At 37.0% G+C, this 17,639-nt stretch overlaps 2 long non-coding RNA genes across 3 annotated transcripts; one reads left to right on the top strand and one right to left on the bottom strand.

Moving 5' to 3' along the window:
- Positions 1-2,284: 2,284 nt before the first annotated feature.
- Positions 2,285-3,485, top strand: LOC137572868 (uncharacterized). The gene is made up of 3 exons (XR_011031753.1): positions 2,285-3,042; positions 3,099-3,231; positions 3,298-3,485. It is a non-coding gene; the product is annotated as an uncharacterized lncRNA (long non-coding RNA).
- LOC137572929 (uncharacterized) lies at positions 3,268-5,289 on the bottom strand. Of its 2 annotated transcripts, none has more exons than XR_011031762.1 (2): positions 4,958-5,289; positions 3,268-3,505 (listed from the first exon to the last, which is right to left on the bottom strand). It is a non-coding gene; the product is annotated as an uncharacterized lncRNA (long non-coding RNA). The 2 variants fall into 2 exon arrangements; XR_011031765.1 differs by having other exon boundaries at positions 4,953-5,289.
- Positions 5,290-17,639: the final 12,350 nt, after the last annotated feature.

A 17,639-nucleotide genomic window follows, 5' to 3' on the forward strand; every position in this document is an offset into this window, starting at 1 on the left:
TTACTTGGTTTAAATGAGTTACCTCTAACTTGGTGCTTTCGTAAGACTGACTTTGCCAGCCTTAATGAAAACATTACCACTACCGATTGGTCTTATCTGTACAATTGTAGAGATATGAACTCAGCTGTTCGTTTTTTCTATGATACTCCGAATTCACTCTTTGATATTTGTGTGCCTCTTGAGGCTGAAGCGGCTTAACAAACCTCCCTGGTTCTCTCGTGAGTTATCCAATTTGAAAAATGTGAAGACACGATATTATAAGAAGTTTCAAAAAACACGGCGTTCATCAGATAATGCTCTGTATACAGTCGCTCGTTCAAAATTCATGATGCTTAATACACAATGCTATACGAATTATCTTCAGCGGTTTAAGCTTCAGTTTTCTTCTGACCCTAAACAATTTTATAATTTTGTTAATTCTAACGTAAGACCTCTGTGCACCCATCTTTTTTGTCTTTTCAAAATAAAAAAGCGAGCACTGATCAGGCAATTGCCGTTATGTTTGCGAGTTTTTTCAAAACAACCTAGTCCTTAACGGAATATCGAGCAAGTCTGTATCCTTATCATTTAGACAAAGCTAATTGCATTTTCAATCCAGTGATTGATGAAAGTTCTCTTCTTAGCGAACTTAAACTAGTTAAACCTAATTATTCTCCGGGGCCAGATGGTCTACCTAGATGTGTACTCAGATTTTGTGCAAACGCATTATGTAAAGCCATTTTAAAATTGTTTTTATTGTCTGTCGAATCTTCCTCTTTTCCATCTATTTGGAAAGAGTCGTATATCTTTCCTCTGCATAAAAATGGCAAAAAGTCCGAAGCTTCTCTAACTACAGGGGTATTTTAAAATTGTCCGCTATTCCGAAAGCTTTTGAGAAAATTATAACTATTTCGCCATCCCAACATGGGTTTGTGAAACGTAGGTCTACAACCACTAACCTTTTAGAATTTACCTCTATAATTATCAAGGGGTTCAAAAATGCTAAACAAACTGATGTCACTGATGTTTGATTCCGTTAATCATACTCTATTACTTCCTAAGCTGAGCGACATTGGGTTTCCACACCTTTTCCTTTCTTGGGTTCGAGAATATTTAACAAATAGAAAACAGTGGGTACTTTTTAAGTCTTTTTTTTCCGATTCCGTTTCTGTGACTTCTGGTGTACCTCAAGATAGTCATCTTGGCCCTCTGCTTTTCACACTATTCATTAACGATCTTCCATCAGTCATTGTTCATTCGCGTGTGCTTATGTATGCTGACGATGTCAAGCTTTGTCTTACTTATAAAGATACAAATTCATTTAGTCGGCTACAAGCTGATCTTAAAAACTTTCAATCCTGGTGCCAGTTTAATCTATTAAATCTTAACACTACCAAATGTAAGGTAATGACTTTTTTTCGTAAGTCTCTTCAACTGGTCACTTATTTTCTAAACAATAGCCCTTTAAAACGTCTAAACAATATGAATATTTTGGGCGTAGTTATGGATCATAAGTTAAATTTTAACACCATAATTTCCACCACGGTCGCAAAGGCCATGAGTGTCCTGGGTTTCATTAAAAGATGGTTAATAGAATTTGATGACCCCTATACAACTAAAGTTCTTTTTACTTCGCTTGTCTGTCCAATTTTAGAGTATGGATCTTGCATTTGGTCACCTCAATTTGAGTCGCACCAGATTAAACTTGAATCCGTTCAAAAGCAGTTCTTGCTATTTGATCTTCGTGGCTTAAGCTGGGATCGCAATGTCCTTTTGCCTTCGTATTCTAGTAGACTTCTCTTGATTAACCTTCCGTCCCTAACTAACCGTAGAATTATGCTTGGTGTCATTTTTGTGCACAAGCTCCTAATTGGTGATATCGACTCGCCCGAGTTATTAGCTCAGGTAAATCTGTCGGTACCATGTAGACGGAGTAGACATCCTTTGATACCTTTATCCCTTAGTCGTTGTTTTTCTAACTATGCCTTGCATGAACCTTTTAGGGTCCTCTGCTCTGATTACAATCTTCTATTCCCTGTAATCGGGCCAGAGTTTTCTATTAATATGCTTAAAACATCTATCCTATCCCATTTAGTTAATAGATAGCTATAGTAATATTTGTTTGTCTGTTCTATTGTGTATTTGTCCACGCGATTCGTGCCGTGCGTTATAGGGCTGCACCCCTCTTGAACGTACTGCGCATAGTATCGTCAACGTCCGCTAGACTAAAAAAAAAAAAAAATACTCCGCGATTCACTGGAAAAAGGCGACTGATAACTTCCATGAAGGTTTTTAATGATCGTAGCCAAGGGTACCAAACAAGTCCAAATGTCGATAAAACAATAGTATAAACTTAATTGCAACTCATGAAAAGCTGAAAATAAAATTAATAATTTTTGTTTTAATTATTTTATATACATACATACATATATACATAAATACATGTATACAGCTGTGAGCAAAAAAATAGTAGTGGCATCGCCCATTTTACTTAAAGCATAGAAAGTTATGTTAGCGGCGCTAGACCAAGATTTTTTGGAATGCAAATTTATTATTGGACATGTTATTATTTATATGCCATTTCGCCACAGGATAATTTATGTGGAATTTTGAGTATTCAATTCTTTTTTTTATGTTCTTTTGTGAGAGAAGCGAGCTTTCCGAGGGCTGCGAGCGTTCAAGTTACACGTCCGCACTCGGGCCGGCACTTTAAGCGCTTCGTGGATCTCCACAGCTGAGCAAACGGACGAAGCCTTGAGGCTCGCACTATTTTTTCTAATTTGAGCGAGATTTTAAGCTGGGGAACAATTGACATGCCACTATTCAATTTTTGTGCAGTTTTAGCGAACAGCTAGCTGTGGAAATAAATGTACATGTGGGGAAGAAAATTTACATATGTATGTATGTGGGTGGAGTAAATTTGAAAGTAAGTTTATTGCAAATATAAAAACACTGGACAAACACAAAATGGGTCGGAAGAAACAATACAATATGCCCATATGCACAAGTGTATAAATGTGTGCAAGTCGTTATGAAAGAGCGGGAAACCTCACACTTTTATTGGTATGTCATGTGGTACGATAAAAATATTGATAATAATAAATGTTGTACTTATCAAGAATTCCGCCGATGCAAGCTGAAGGAGCGGAAGGATATCCGGCTCGAAGGGCCGATGTTCGTGGAAAAGCGGTTATTTCCGGAAAAATCCAAATCAATACCAACACTTGGCGGTTCCCAATTTCTTCTGGTATGGTGAGTTGGTACAAGTAATTAAAAACGAGCGAAAACTTCGTTTTAAACACTATGGTTTATTTACAGGCAAATATCTTCACACACCAAATAATTCGGTTAAAGAAAAACTGAAGTTAATATAAAAAGTGCGGGTGGTCCTGGAAAATTCTCGAATTAGAAGGCCAATAGCGATTCCCATCAGAATTAAATTCACTTTTTTGGAGTGACTGTATCCGCCGAGGATCAAAAAATCCTCCTCACTGCTCACTGCTCTTCGCGGCTCACTGCTTTTTACCTGGTGGGGTGAAAACACATAAATTTGCAAATTTTTATTTGTATGTCAGTATTCATTTATTATATGTATTGTGTTTGCTTTATATTTCCCCATATTTAAAACAAAAGAAATGAACGAAGAAAGTCTGGATATTTAAGCGGAGGATCAAAAAATACATAACCATATACAACGAAACTTAAAAGAATTTCAGCTAAAAGTGGTAACATGCTAAAGGCCGACACCTCCAGAAACAGAAACATTTCATTTGGCCACCACTTTAATAAACAGAGTGCTGGCAACGTAATAAGCAAAACTGTTTTTTCGTGTACCTGAACAATTTAAGAGAAGAAAGTATGAAAATAGACAAAATGAAGTAAGTAAGTCGTTTCGCCAACTTTGGTATACCATGCATCAGGTGAAACAAATATTTTAAATTTCGAAAGACCAAATGTATGTTTATTAAATTATTTTACATGACTCATCGTAGCATATGCAATCTCGCTCATTCTTACAAACACACGCGGATTTTAGCGCCGACAGTAGCCTACGGCCAACTCCTGCCTTTTTGAATTAAAGAAATTTTGAATTTTGAACTAAACAAAATCCTCGCGCATACTAATCCAGTATACATATCAAATTCGGTGTCACTAGCTAGTATAGTCTTTATAAATTGATTTTATTCAATTTGCGGGGGCGAATGGTGGCTTGGTAAAAATTTGAAACAACCTCGATAACTGTTCATACTGCACAAGTCTACATACCAAATTTAGTGGCTCTATCTTTTATAGTCTCCGAGATCTACTGGTTCAAACGGACGGACATGGCTAGATCGTCTCAGCTGTTAGTGCTGATTAAAAATAAATATACTTTATGGGGTCGGAAAAGCTTCCTTCTGCCTGTTACATACATTTTGGCGATTTTAATACACTATTTCACCCTATGGGTGCATGGTATAAAAATATCAAAGAGGCTTACTTCGGTTGTGCCGCAGTTTATATACACTTGCAGTTCTTGGCCATAATATTTTTATATGTTAAAACTACTTTACTGTAACTTAATTCATCAATGCACAGACAAAACATTCCAAATATCATTTATATTTTTTGTTCGTCTTCTTCAACATTCCCTTGCATGTGTGCATGTACCATACTGCGATAGGCACGCATACCCATACAGGTGATGTAGCGTTGCGTTTGAGTGTATGCGTGTGCATCGAACCAATTTTCTAATAGCCTCTGCAAGGGTATAAAAAAACAGCCTACAAATACATGCTTGATATGAGAATAAAAAAAAACTAGCAGCAGTGTTGAATAGAGATAGTAAGAAGCCAAGTTGGCTTCTTCGGTGAAGAACTGCCAAATTTGTAGGTAGCGAAGCAAAAAGTGTAGTACCCAAACAAATTAACGCCATATGATTTGAAAAATATTTTCTATAAAAGATGGAAGTCATTGAACTCCTTCAAATATACCATACTTTAATTTAAAAATAATGTTCACTGAACACCAAAAGCTGGCAACTTTGTCTTCAAATACTCCACGATTCACTGGAAAAAGGCGACTGATAACTTCCATGAAGGTTTTTAATGATCGTAGCCAAGGGTACCAAACAAGTCCAAATGTCGATAAAACAATTGTTGCAATTAGTATAAACTTAATTGCAACCCATGAAAAGCTGAAAATAAAATTAAACATTTTTGTTTTAATTATTTTATATACATACATACATATACATGTATACATATACATGTATACAGCTGTGAGCAAAAAAATAGTTGTTGCATCGCCCATTTTACTTAAAGCATAGAAAGTTATGTTACCGGCGCTAGACCAAGATTTTTTAGTATGCAAATTTATTATTGGACATGTTATTATTTATATTGTAAAAAAAAACCACTCCATTTTGATTTTTCGAAAATAATGAAGATTTTGTGTCAACAGTGCTAAGTTGAGGCTAGCAAAATAATAGTAGCACATAATTTAAACACAACAAAGTTTCAAAGTATAGAATATTATTTTAGGGAAAAAATAACAAAGACCAATTCAATATCAGCCCATTAATAATTAGTGGCATGTCTACTGAAGTCTACCGGCGATTGGCTGTGTAGCAGCTACTCTCTTCCTCCTTGTCCATAATATTTTAAAATGTTCGAAACTCTTTTTCTGTAACTCAATTCATCACTGCACAGACAAAACATTCCAAGTACAACTTACATTTCTTTTTCTTCTTCTTCCCCATGCATTCTGCGATTGGCACGCATATGCGTGTGCTCAGCTGCTCTATGGGTTTCAAGCAACGACGAAGTAGTATCCGATCTGATTGAAATTTCGACACATGATGTTTTATATTCAAAACTATCTTATAAGAAAATTTCATAGAGATACTCCAGTTTCAACATCTATGTTTCTTCTATAACTATATGGTGTGGTGGTCCGTTCCTGACAATTTTCATAATTTATCTGCTTTAGCTCAAATATCAGTTTCATCCCGATAGCTCCTAAGATGGCAAAAGTTGATTTTCACTGACGGGCGGGCGGACAGACGGACATGGCTATATCGACTCAGCTTCTCATTCTGATCAATAATATATACTTTAAGGGGTCGGAAACAACTCCTTCTGTGCGTTACAAACAGCTGACCAATTTTATAATTCCCTCTACAAGGGTATAAAAACAGCCCGACACCAACACACTTCATTCGCCATGTTTAATAGTTTTGGTGGACTTTACTCCGTGTTTTTCGGTCGACGAACATTTAGTCTAGATTTCACAAACAACACAACTTTGGAGTCATCTGACCTCAGTATGTTGTGTCATTTCGCCACAGGCTAATTTATGTGCAATTTTGAGTATTCAATTCGTTTTTCTATGTTCTTCTGTGGGAGAAGCGGAACTTTCCGAGGGCTGCGAGCGTTCAAGTTATCTAGGGTTAAGTCTTCCCGCACTGTCCGTACACGGGCCGGCACTTTAAGCTCTTCCTAGATCTCCACAGCAGATGCAAACTGACGAAGCCTTGAGGCTCGCACTATTCTTTTTCTAATTTGAGCGAGATTTTAAGCTTTCGGCCCTTTCTTACTATTATTTTTTCTCATCTGTTAATGCATTTTGAACTGCAGTTGTAAAACCTTTAAACATTTTTCGTACTTCTCTGTAAGTTTTGCCGTCAGTTATAAGGTTTTTGTTGTGAATGCTCTTCTCAAAAGACATTTGGATATCACGGCCCATTTAAGTAGGCAAATTGAAATATTTTAATGAATCTTCTATCGGGAACACTTGACACAAGAAATAGATTTAAAAAATCCAACCTTCTAGCAATAGTTTAAGTTTCCTGCATGGAAAGTTCCTTCACTACTATTATTTTGCTCTCTTAAAAACGATGCCTATTGAAGTGTCCGATGGTTCCGGGCAATCACCCATTCCAATGGATATTGCCGATAGTTCTAAAAGTATCGAGGGCATCGTAAACAAGTTGACGGCTGCAGTGGGTGATTTGTCCAACGTTACTGCTGCCGCTGACGCTTCGGGACCGCGGCCTCTCGTTGGCATACCACCAAAAAAACATATATTTGTTTCTAGGCTAGACCCTGTTGTCACATCTGATGATGTAATAGCCTATATTCGGAAGAAAGTTAACGTCTCGAATAGAAGAAGTTTAAATTTTCTTGTTCTCGGGACATTTCGTCCTTTAAAATTAGTGTTTCTGCCAATATCTTCGACACTATATGTCGAGAAGACTTTTGGCCGAAACATATAATAGTTAAGGAATATACTGTAAAAAAGAAAAATCGGCAACCGATTCGCTTGCCAACAACAACAACTAATACTATTCCTGTCACATCAGCATCTGCTGGTGTGTCAAAAAACTAGCTTCATCCCTTAGCCTGGGTTACCAGAACGTTAGAGGACTGAAATCTAAACTTTCTAATCTCTTTGTAGATAGTCTTTCTTTTGAGCATAACATTCTAGCTTTTACAGAGACGTGGCTAAGACCTGATATTGCTGATGCATCGGTTTTTTCCACAAACTTTTCTATATTCAGACGTGACCGGATTTCTCGCATAGGTGGTGGCGTTCTGATAGCTGTTGATGCTGCTTTATCATCTGAAATGATTAAATTTTCTAGTACCCAGGAGATTGAGTTTGTCAGTGTTAAAGTAAATTTTAAATCTTTTAATGCTTTCATTACTTGTTCCTATATTCAACCATTGTCAGACATGGTGGTATATTTAAATCATTTAGAGGCGATTCAGTTTGTCTCCTCTTTAGTTTCCAGTCAAGACATGCTCATAATTGTAGGTGATTTTAATTTACCCGCTTTAGCATGGTTGGTGACCACACCAACAGATGAATGTACCATGTTGCTGCCCTCTTTGTCACATGTCTTTATTGATGGCCTTCTAGGCTTATCTTTATCCCAAGTCAATCCTGTCTTAAATTCTAATGTAAAATCGTTAGATCTTATTTTTGTATTGGATTCTTCTTATTGTGATGTTTCTAGGATTGAATTAAATTTAAAAATTGAATTGCCCTTCCTTTCACCATTACTTGGTTCAAATGAGTTACCTCTAACTTGGTGCTTTCGTAAGACTGACTTTGCCAGCCTTAATGAAAACATTACCACTACCGATTGGTCTTATCTGTACAATTGTAGAGATATGAACTCAGCTGTTCGTTTTTTCTATGATACTCCGAATTCACTCTTTGATATTTGTGTGCCTCTTGGTAGGCTGAAGCGGCTTAACAAACCTCCCTGGTTCTCTCGTGAGTTATCCAATTTGAAAAATGTGAAGACACGATATTATAAGAAGTTTCAAAAAACACGGCGTTCATCAGATAATGCTCTGTATACAGTCGCTCGTTCAAAATTCATGATGCTTAATACACAATGCTATACGAATTATCTTCAGCGGTTTAAGCTTCAGTTTTCTTCTGACCCTAAACAATTTTATAATTTTGTTAATTCTAACGTAAGACCTCTGTGCACCCATCTTTTTTGTCTTTTCAAAATAAAAAAGCGAGCACTGATCAGGCAATTGCCGTTATGTTTGCGAGTTTTTTCAAAACAACCTAGTCCTTAACGGAATATCGAGCAAGTCTGTATCCTTATCATTTAGACAAAGCTAATTGCATTTTCAATCCAGTGATTGATGAAAGTTCTCTTCTTAGCGAACTTAAACTAGTTAAACCTAATTATTCTCCGGGGCCAGATGGTCTACCTAGATGTGTACTCAGATTTTGTGCAAACGCATTATGTAAAGCCATTTTAAAATTGTTTTTATTGTCTGTCGAATCTTCCTCTTTTCCATCTATTTGGAAAGAGTCGTATATCTTTCCTCTGCATAAAAATGGCAAAAAGTCCGAAGCCTCTAACTACAGGGGTATCTCAAAATTGTCCGCTATTCCGAAAGCTTTTGAGAAAATTATAACTATTTCGCCATCCCAACATGGGTTTGTGAAACGTAGGTCTACAACCACTAACCTTTTAGAATTTACCTCTATAATTATCAAGGGGTTCAAAAATGCTAAACAAACTGATGTCATATACACTGACTTCAGCAAAGCCTTTGATTCCGTTAATCATACTCTATTACTTCCTAAGCTGAGCGACATTGGGTTTCCACACCTTTTCCTTTCTTGGGTTCGAGAATATTTAACAAATAGAAAACAGTGGGTACTTTTTAAGTCTTTTTTTTCCGATTCCGTTTCTGTGACTTCTGGTGTACCTCAAGATAGTCATCTTGGCCCTCTGCTTTTCACACTATTCATTAACGATCTTCCATCAGTCATTGTTCATTCGCGTGTGCTTATGTATGCTGACGATGTCAAGCTTTGTCTTACTTATAAAGATACAAATTCATTTAGTCGGCTACAAGCTGATCTTAAAAACTTTCAATCCTGGTGCCAGTTTAATCTATTAAATCTTAACACTACCAAATGTAAGGTAATGACTTTTTTTCGTAAGTCTCTTCAACTGGTCACTTATTTTCTAAACAATAGCCCTTTAAAACGTCTAAACAATATGAATATTTTGGGCGTAGTTATGGATCATAAGTTAAATTTTAACACCATAATTTCCACCACGGTCGCAAAGGCCATGAGTGTCCTGGGTTTCATTAAAAGATGGTTAATGGAATTTGATGACCCCTATACAACTAAAGTTCTTTTTACTTCGCTTGTCTGTCCAATTTTAGAGTATGGATCTTGCATTTGGTCACCTCAATTTGAGTCGCACCAGATTAAACTTGAATCCGTTCAAAAGCAGTTCTTGCTATTTGATCTTCGTGGCTTAAGCTGGGATCGCAATGTCCTTTTGCCTTCGTATTCTAGTAGACTTCTCTTGATTAACCTTCCGTCCCTAACTAACCGTAGAATTATGCTTGGTGTCATTTTTGTGCACAAGCTCCTAATTGGTGATATCGACTCGCCCGAGTTATTAGCTCAGGTAAATCTGTCGGTACCATGTAGACGGAGTAGACATCCTTTGATACCTTTATCCCTTAGTCGTTGTTTTTCTAACTATGCCTTGCATGAACCTTTTAGGGTCCTCTGCTCTGATTACAATCTTCTATTCCCTGTAATCGGGCCAGAGTTTTCTATTAATATGCTTAAAACATCTATCCTATCCCATTTAGTTAATAGATAGCTATAGTAATATTTGTTTGTCTGTTCTATTGTGTATTTGTCCACGCGATTCGTGCCGTGCGTTATACGGCTGCACCCCTCTTGAACGTACTGCGCATAGTATCGTCAACGTCCGCTAGACTAAAAAAAAAAAAAAATACTCCGCGATTCACTGGAAAAAGGCGACTGATAACTTCCATGAAGGTTTTTAATGATCGTAGCCAAGGGTACCAAACAAGTCCAAATGTCGATAAAACAATAGTATAAACTTAATTGCAACTCATGAAAAGCTGAAAATAAAATTAATAATTTTTGTTTTAATTATTTTATATACATACATACATATATACATAAATACATGTATACAGCTGTGAGCAAAAAAATAGTAGTGGCATCGCCCATTTTACTTAAAGCATAGAAAGTTATGTTAGCGGCGCTAGACCAAGATTTTTTGGAATGCAAATTTATTATTGGACATGTTATTATTTATATGCCATTTCGCCACATGATAATTTATGTGGAATTTTGAGTATTCAATTCTTTTTTTTTATGTTCTTTTGTGAGAGAAGCGAGCTTTCCGAGGGCTGCGAGCGTTCAAGTTACACGTCCGCACTCGGGCCGGCACTTTAAGCGCTTCGTGGATCTCCACAGCTGAGCAAACGGACGAAGCCTTGAGGCTCGCACTATTTTTTCTAATTTGAGCGAGATTTTAAGCTGGGGAACAATTGACATGCCACTATTAAATTTTTGTGCAGTTTTAGCGAACAGCTAGCTGTGGAAATAAATGTACATGTGGGGAAGAAAATTTACATATGTATGTATGTGGGTGGAGTAAATTTGAAAGTAAGTTTATTTCAAATATAAAAACACTGGACAAACACAAAATGGGTCGGAAGAAACAATACAATATGCACATATGCACAAGTGTATAAAAGTGTGCAAATCGCTATGGAAGAGCGGGAAACCTCACACTTTAATTGGTATGTCATGTGGTACGATAAAAATATTGATAATAATAAATGTTGTACTTATCCAAAATTCCGCCGATGAAAACTGGAGGAGCGGAAGGATATCCCGAACGACCATTTGTTCGTGAAAGGGCGGTTAAATCCGGAAAAATCCAAATAAATACCAACACTTGGCGGTTGCCAATTTCTTCTGGTATGATGAGTTGGTACAAGTAATTCAAGAAAAACTGGAGTTAATATAAAAAGTGCGGGTGGTCATGGACAATTCTCGAATTAGAATGCCAATAGCGATTCCCATCAGAATTCAAGTCACGTTTTTTGGAGTGACTGTATCCGCCGAGGATCAAAAAATCCTCCTCACTGCTCACTGCTCTTCGCCGCTCACTGCTTTTTACCCGGTGGCATGAATACACATAAATTTGCAAATTTTTATTTGTATGTCAGTATTCATTTATTATATGTATTGTGTTTGCTTTATATTTCCCCATATTTAAAACAAAAGAAATGAACGAAGAAAGTCTGGATATTTAAGCGGAGGATCAAAAAATACATACCCATATACAACGAAACTTAAAACAATTTCAGAAATATTTACAACGCCCTTTAAATAATACGAATATATATTACTGCTTTTATACTGAAAGCGAATACATTTCAATGTTAAGTGGAAAATAATAATAGTCGCTAATGACGGTAATAATAATTTGTCTTTAGCTAAAAGTGGTAACATGCTAAAAGCCGACACTTCCAGAAACAGAAACATTTCATTTGGCCACCTCTTTAAGACACAGAGTGCTGGCAATTAAGAAAAGTCACTGTTCGTGATTTTGGCGTTTGTATGCGAGCTATTTGACATAGTCGTCCGATCCGGCTGAATCCGAGATATACAAGCCTACGTGCAAAATTTTCAGATCTGTAGCTCTTACGGTGTAGGAGGAGTTTGCGTTGATCCAGACGCGCGAGCCCAAGCAGATAACTGCCCACCTCCCACCCGACCGACCGAGGGGTGCAGCCGTATAACGCACGGCACGAATCGCGTGGACAAATACACAATAGAAAAAACAGACAAACAAATAATACTACAGCTATCTATTAGCTAAATGGGATAGGATAGATGTTTTAAGCATATTAATAGAAAACTCTGAGCCGATTACAGGGAATAGAAGGTTGTAATCAGAGCAGAGGACCCTAAAAGGTTCATGCATAACATAGTTAGAAGAACAACGACTAAGGGATAAAGGTATCAAAGGACTACTCCGTCTACATGGTACCGACAGATTCACCTGAGCTAATAACTCAGGCGAGTCGATATCACCAATTAGGAGCTTGTGCATAAAAATGACACCAAGCATAATTCTACGGTTAGTTAGGGATGGAAGTTTAATCAAGAGAAGTCTACTAGAATACGAAGGCAAATTGACATTGCGATCCCAGCTTAAGCCACGAAGAGCAAATAACAAGAACTGCTTTTGAACGGATTCAAGTCTAATCTGGTGCGACTCATATTGAGGTGACCAAATGCAAGATCCATACTCTAAAATAGGACGGACAAGCGAAGTAAAAAGAACTTGAGTTGTATAGGGGTCATCAAATTCTTTTGACCATCTTTTAATGAAACCCAGGACACTCATGGCCTTTGCGACCGTGGTGGAAACATGGGTGTTAAAATTTAACTTATGGTCCATAAGTACGCCCAAATCATTCATATTATTTAGACGTTCTAGAGGGCTATTGTTTAGAAAATAAGTGACCAGTTGAGGAGAGTTACGGAAAAAAGTCATTACCTTACATTTGGTAGTGTTAAGATTTAGTAGATTAAACTGGCACCAGGATTGAAAGTTTTTAAGATTAGCTTGTAGCCGACTAAATGAATCTGTATCTTTATGAGTAAGACAAAGTTTGACATCGTCAGCATACATAAGCACGCGCGAATGAACAATGACTGATGGAAGATCGTTAATAAATAGTGTGAAGAGCAGAGGGCCAAGATGACTACCTTGAGGTACACCAGAAGTCACAGGAATGGAAGCGGAAAAAGAAGACTTAAAAAGTACCTTCTGTTTTCTATTTGTTAAATATTCTCGAACCCAAGAAAGGAAAAGGTGTGGAAACCCAATGTCGCTCAGCTTAGGAAGTAATAGAGTATGATTAACGGAATCAAAGGCTTTGCTAAAGTCAGTATATATTACATCAGTTTGCTTACCATTTTTGAACCCCTTGATAATTATTGATGTAAATTCTAAAAGGTTAGTGGTTGTAGATCTACGTTTCACAAACCCATGTTGGGATGGCGAAATAATAGAGCTGCAAAAATGTTGCATTTGAGAAGTTATAATTTTCTCAAAAGCTTTCGGAATAGCGGACAATTTTGAGAAACCCCTATAGTTAGAGGCTTCTGACTTTTTGCCATTTTTATGCAGAGGAATGATATACGACTCCTTCCAAATATGTGGAAAAGAGGAAGATTCGACAGACAATAGAAACAATTTTAAAATGGGTTTACATAATGCGTTTGCACAGAACCTGAGTACACATCCGGGAAGACCATCTGGCCCCGGAGAATAATTAGGTTTAACTAGTTTAAGTTCGCTAAGAAGAGAACTTCCATCAATCACTGGATTGAAAATGCAATTAGCTTTTTCTAAATGATAAGGATACGGACTTGCTCGATATTCCGTTGAGGAATAGGTTGTTTTGAAAAAATTCGCAAACATAACGGCAATTGCCTGATCAGTGCTCGCTTTTTTATTTTGAAAAGACAAAAAAATGGGTGCACAGAGGTCTTACGTTTAGAATTAACAAAGTTATAAAATTGTTTAGGGTCAGAAGAAAACTGAAGCTTACACCGCTGAAGATAATTCTTATAGCATTGTGTATTAAGCATCATGAACTTTGAACGAGCGACTGTATACAGAGCATAATCTGATGAACGACGTGTTTTTTGAAACTTCTTATAATACCGTGTCTTCACATTTTTCAAATTGGATAACTCACGAGAGAACCAGCGAGGTTTGTTAAGCCGCTTCAGCCTACCAAGAGGCACACACATATCAAAGAGTGAATTCAGAGTATCATAGAAAAAACGAACAGCTGAGTTCATATCTCTACAATTGTACAGATAAGACCAATCGGTAGTAGCAATGTTTTCATTAAGGCTGGCAAAGTCAGTCTTACGAAAGCACCTAGTTAGAGGTAACTCATTTGAACCAAGTAATGGTGAAAGCAAGGGCAAATCAATTTTTCAAGAACAAATGGTTCGATCCTAGAAATCTCACAATAAGAAGAATCCAATACAAAAATAAGATCTAACGATTTTCCATTAGAATTTAAGACAGGATTGACTTGGGATAAAGATAAGCCTAGAAGGCCATCAATGAAGTCATGTGACAAAGAGGGCAGCAACGTGGTAGATTCATCTGTTAGTGACCATGCTAAAGCGGGTAAATTAAAATCACCTACAACTATGAGCAAGTCTTGACTGGAAACTAAGGAGGAGACAAACTGAATTGCCTCTAAATGATTTAAATATACCACCATGTCTGACAATGGTGGAATATAGGAACAAGTAATGAAAGCATTAAAAGATTTAAAATTTACTTTAACACCGACAAACTCAATCTCCTGGGTACTAGAAAAATTGAATCATTTCAGATGATAAAGCAGCATCAACAGCTATGAGAACGCCACCACCTATGCGAGAAATCCGGTCACGTCTGAATATAGAAAAGTTTGAGGAAAAAACCGATGCATCAGCAATATCAGGTTTTAGCCACGTCTCTTTAAAAGCTAGAATGTTATGCTCAAAAGAAAGACTATCTACAAAGAGATTAGAAAGTTTAGATTTCAGTCCTCTAACGTTCTGGTAACCCAGGCTAAGGGATGAAGCTAGTTTTTTGACACACCAGCAGATGCTGATGTGACAGGAATAGTATTAGTTGTTGTTGTTGGCAAGCGAATCGGTTGCCGATTTTTCTTTTTACAGTATATTCCTTAACTATTATATATTTCGGCCAAAAGTCTTCTCGACATATAGTGTCGAAGATATTGGCAGAAACACTAATTTTAAAGGACGAAATGTCCCGAGAACAAGAAAATTTAAACTTCTTCTATTCGAGACGTTAACTTTCTTCCGAATATAGGCTATTACATCATCAGATGTGACAACAGGGTCTAGCCTAGAAACAAATATATGTTTCTTTGGTGGTATGCCAACGAGAGGCCGCGGTCCCGAAGCGCCGCAGCAGTAACGTTGGACAAGTCACCCACTGCAGCAGTTAACTTGTTTACGGGGCCCTCGATACTTTTAGAACTATCGGCAATTTCCATTGGAATGGGTAATTGCCCGGACACATCGGACACTACAATAGGCTTCGTTTTTAAGAGATCATTCCCAGGTGATACCGGTAATTCCTTACTAATAGCATTCACAACAGGGCTCTTAAACGAAATCAATATCTGTACATTAGGAGTGGACGGTGCATGAGACCGGTCGGGGACGATAAGAGACGCTGGCGGATCTACAGATACAGAAACACCCCAAGGACTGGTCCTTTTACGTTTCGGAGACTCATTCATAAGCGATAAACTTCTGAACTGAGTCTCCACCGCAGCAAACTCCGCTTGGAGTTTTTTAAAACCTGCCCTTAAAGTGTCAAAACTATCTCTAGTCCGCCTCATGAAAGAGCGCATCTCATTCTCGACCTCCCGACAAGCATCACATCCATATTTTAAGCCACCACCTTTAGCAATAGACTCCTTGATTCTGCCTGTGTAACCTGCACACTTAACGTGAACCGCATTGTCACACAACCAACAAAGAATATAATCATGGGAGTCAACCGCATTAGTGGCAACTATGCAATTATTTTTTGAGCAGACAACCATTTTATCAAAAAGTTTAATTTAATTAAAAAAGGAAATACAAAAAATAAAAAATAAAAATTCTAAGGGTAAAAATTCTGTGTATAAGAATATACTGACCAGTTCTGACACAAGGGTTAATGTGCAGAGTAAGCCTTCACAACTAAAGAATAAAAAGAGATGAAAGCACAAAAACAAAAACACGTATCACAGAGTCGCGGGTAGGCAAAAGACGAGAGCGCAAATCAATCAAGAATAGGAAAGAGCGGGAGAGCGCGTCAAATTGAACACATGCAACAGCAATTTGTACGCAAGAGCGCGAGAGTTAGTTAAAACGGTAAAGACACAAACGCAAAAGAGATAAGCAAAACAACAACACCGCTAATGCAAGTATTGTTGTAAGTTTTGATATTATTTAAATTTAAACAAAAGCGACAGCAAGAATTCGCGAAATGAAAATAAAATTCGGATGTTGAAATTATTATTAATTAAACCGATAATGAATTTAAGAAATTTGTAAAAGTATTTAATCGCGAGAAAAAAATAAAAATTGATAAGCGCAAAAAAAAACACGTCCGTCCTCTGCAACGAGTGAAAGTTTTTTTTTTTTTTGACAGACAGACGGACATGGCTATTTGAACTCGTCTCGTCGTGCTAATTAAGAATATATATATACATACTTTGTATGGTATTAGATGCTTCGTTCTATGCGTTGCACACTTCTGACCAAAATTAATATACCCTTTTTGCAAGGGTATAATAACTATTCCGATGAATCCTAAATAGTGCATGGTTTTTCACCTCTGAAAGTATCATAAGAAAAATCCAACTGATATTTCCGGAACATTTTAGGAGCTATAAGCCAAGATTCTCGCGAATTCAAACTACAGATGTACATGATCAAAGCCAGTAGTAAGATATCATAGCCAAAGATCACGTTAAAGCCCATAGAAATGCTATAGAGAATAAAAAAAAGATTTTATCCGGTATGAAGAAGAAAATTAAAGCTGTTGTAAATGCTTGCCAAACATGTAAGCATTCGAATAATCAAAGACACACACCAAACTAAGAAATACAACCAACACCTATTCCAACTTATCCAGATGAAATAATCCATATAGACTTACATATATTCAACACAAAATAAAATCATTTGAACAGCAATAGACAAGTTTACTAAATATGCGCAGGTAAAACTTGTAAATTCAAAGGCAGCAGAACCACTACGCGAGTTATTGATAGCTTTCAGAATGACAAAAACAAATCAAAAGATTTCATTCAACAATTTACAGTTGCACTAACAAGAAACCAATAGAAGCATTCTTTGCAAGAAACTTAGTACATTTAACGGATCATTTGATCCAGGCGATGTAGTATACGTTGGGATTATTAAGCGATTGGGTTTTAAATTAAGACAAGATAAAAGAAAGAAACGTTAGCCGAAGATTTAAACACTCAAGTCAAAACCAGATCAGGCAGGATAGTCTACATAAATCCCTTTAAATATAGAGATAACCTTCCTCTTTTGAGAGGTTAACCTTGTTACCGGTCTGCTAGGGACACACGACTTTTTTAGATTACTCAAAATCTACGGTAATAATGTTGGAAAACGGAATGGCAGAGAGACAGAATGGGACCTTCAACATCATTCACGTTGAAGAGGTAGAAAAAAATTAACAGGCATTACCGATATTGAAGGAGGTCGTTGAG

The sequence above is a fragment of the Drosophila tropicalis genome, unplaced genomic scaffold, assembly GCF_018151085.1.
Source record: "Drosophila tropicalis isolate 14030-0801.00 unplaced genomic scaffold, ASM1815108v1 contig_1002, whole genome shotgun sequence".
Taxonomy (NCBI): Eukaryota; Metazoa; Arthropoda; class Insecta; order Diptera; family Drosophilidae; genus Drosophila; species Drosophila tropicalis.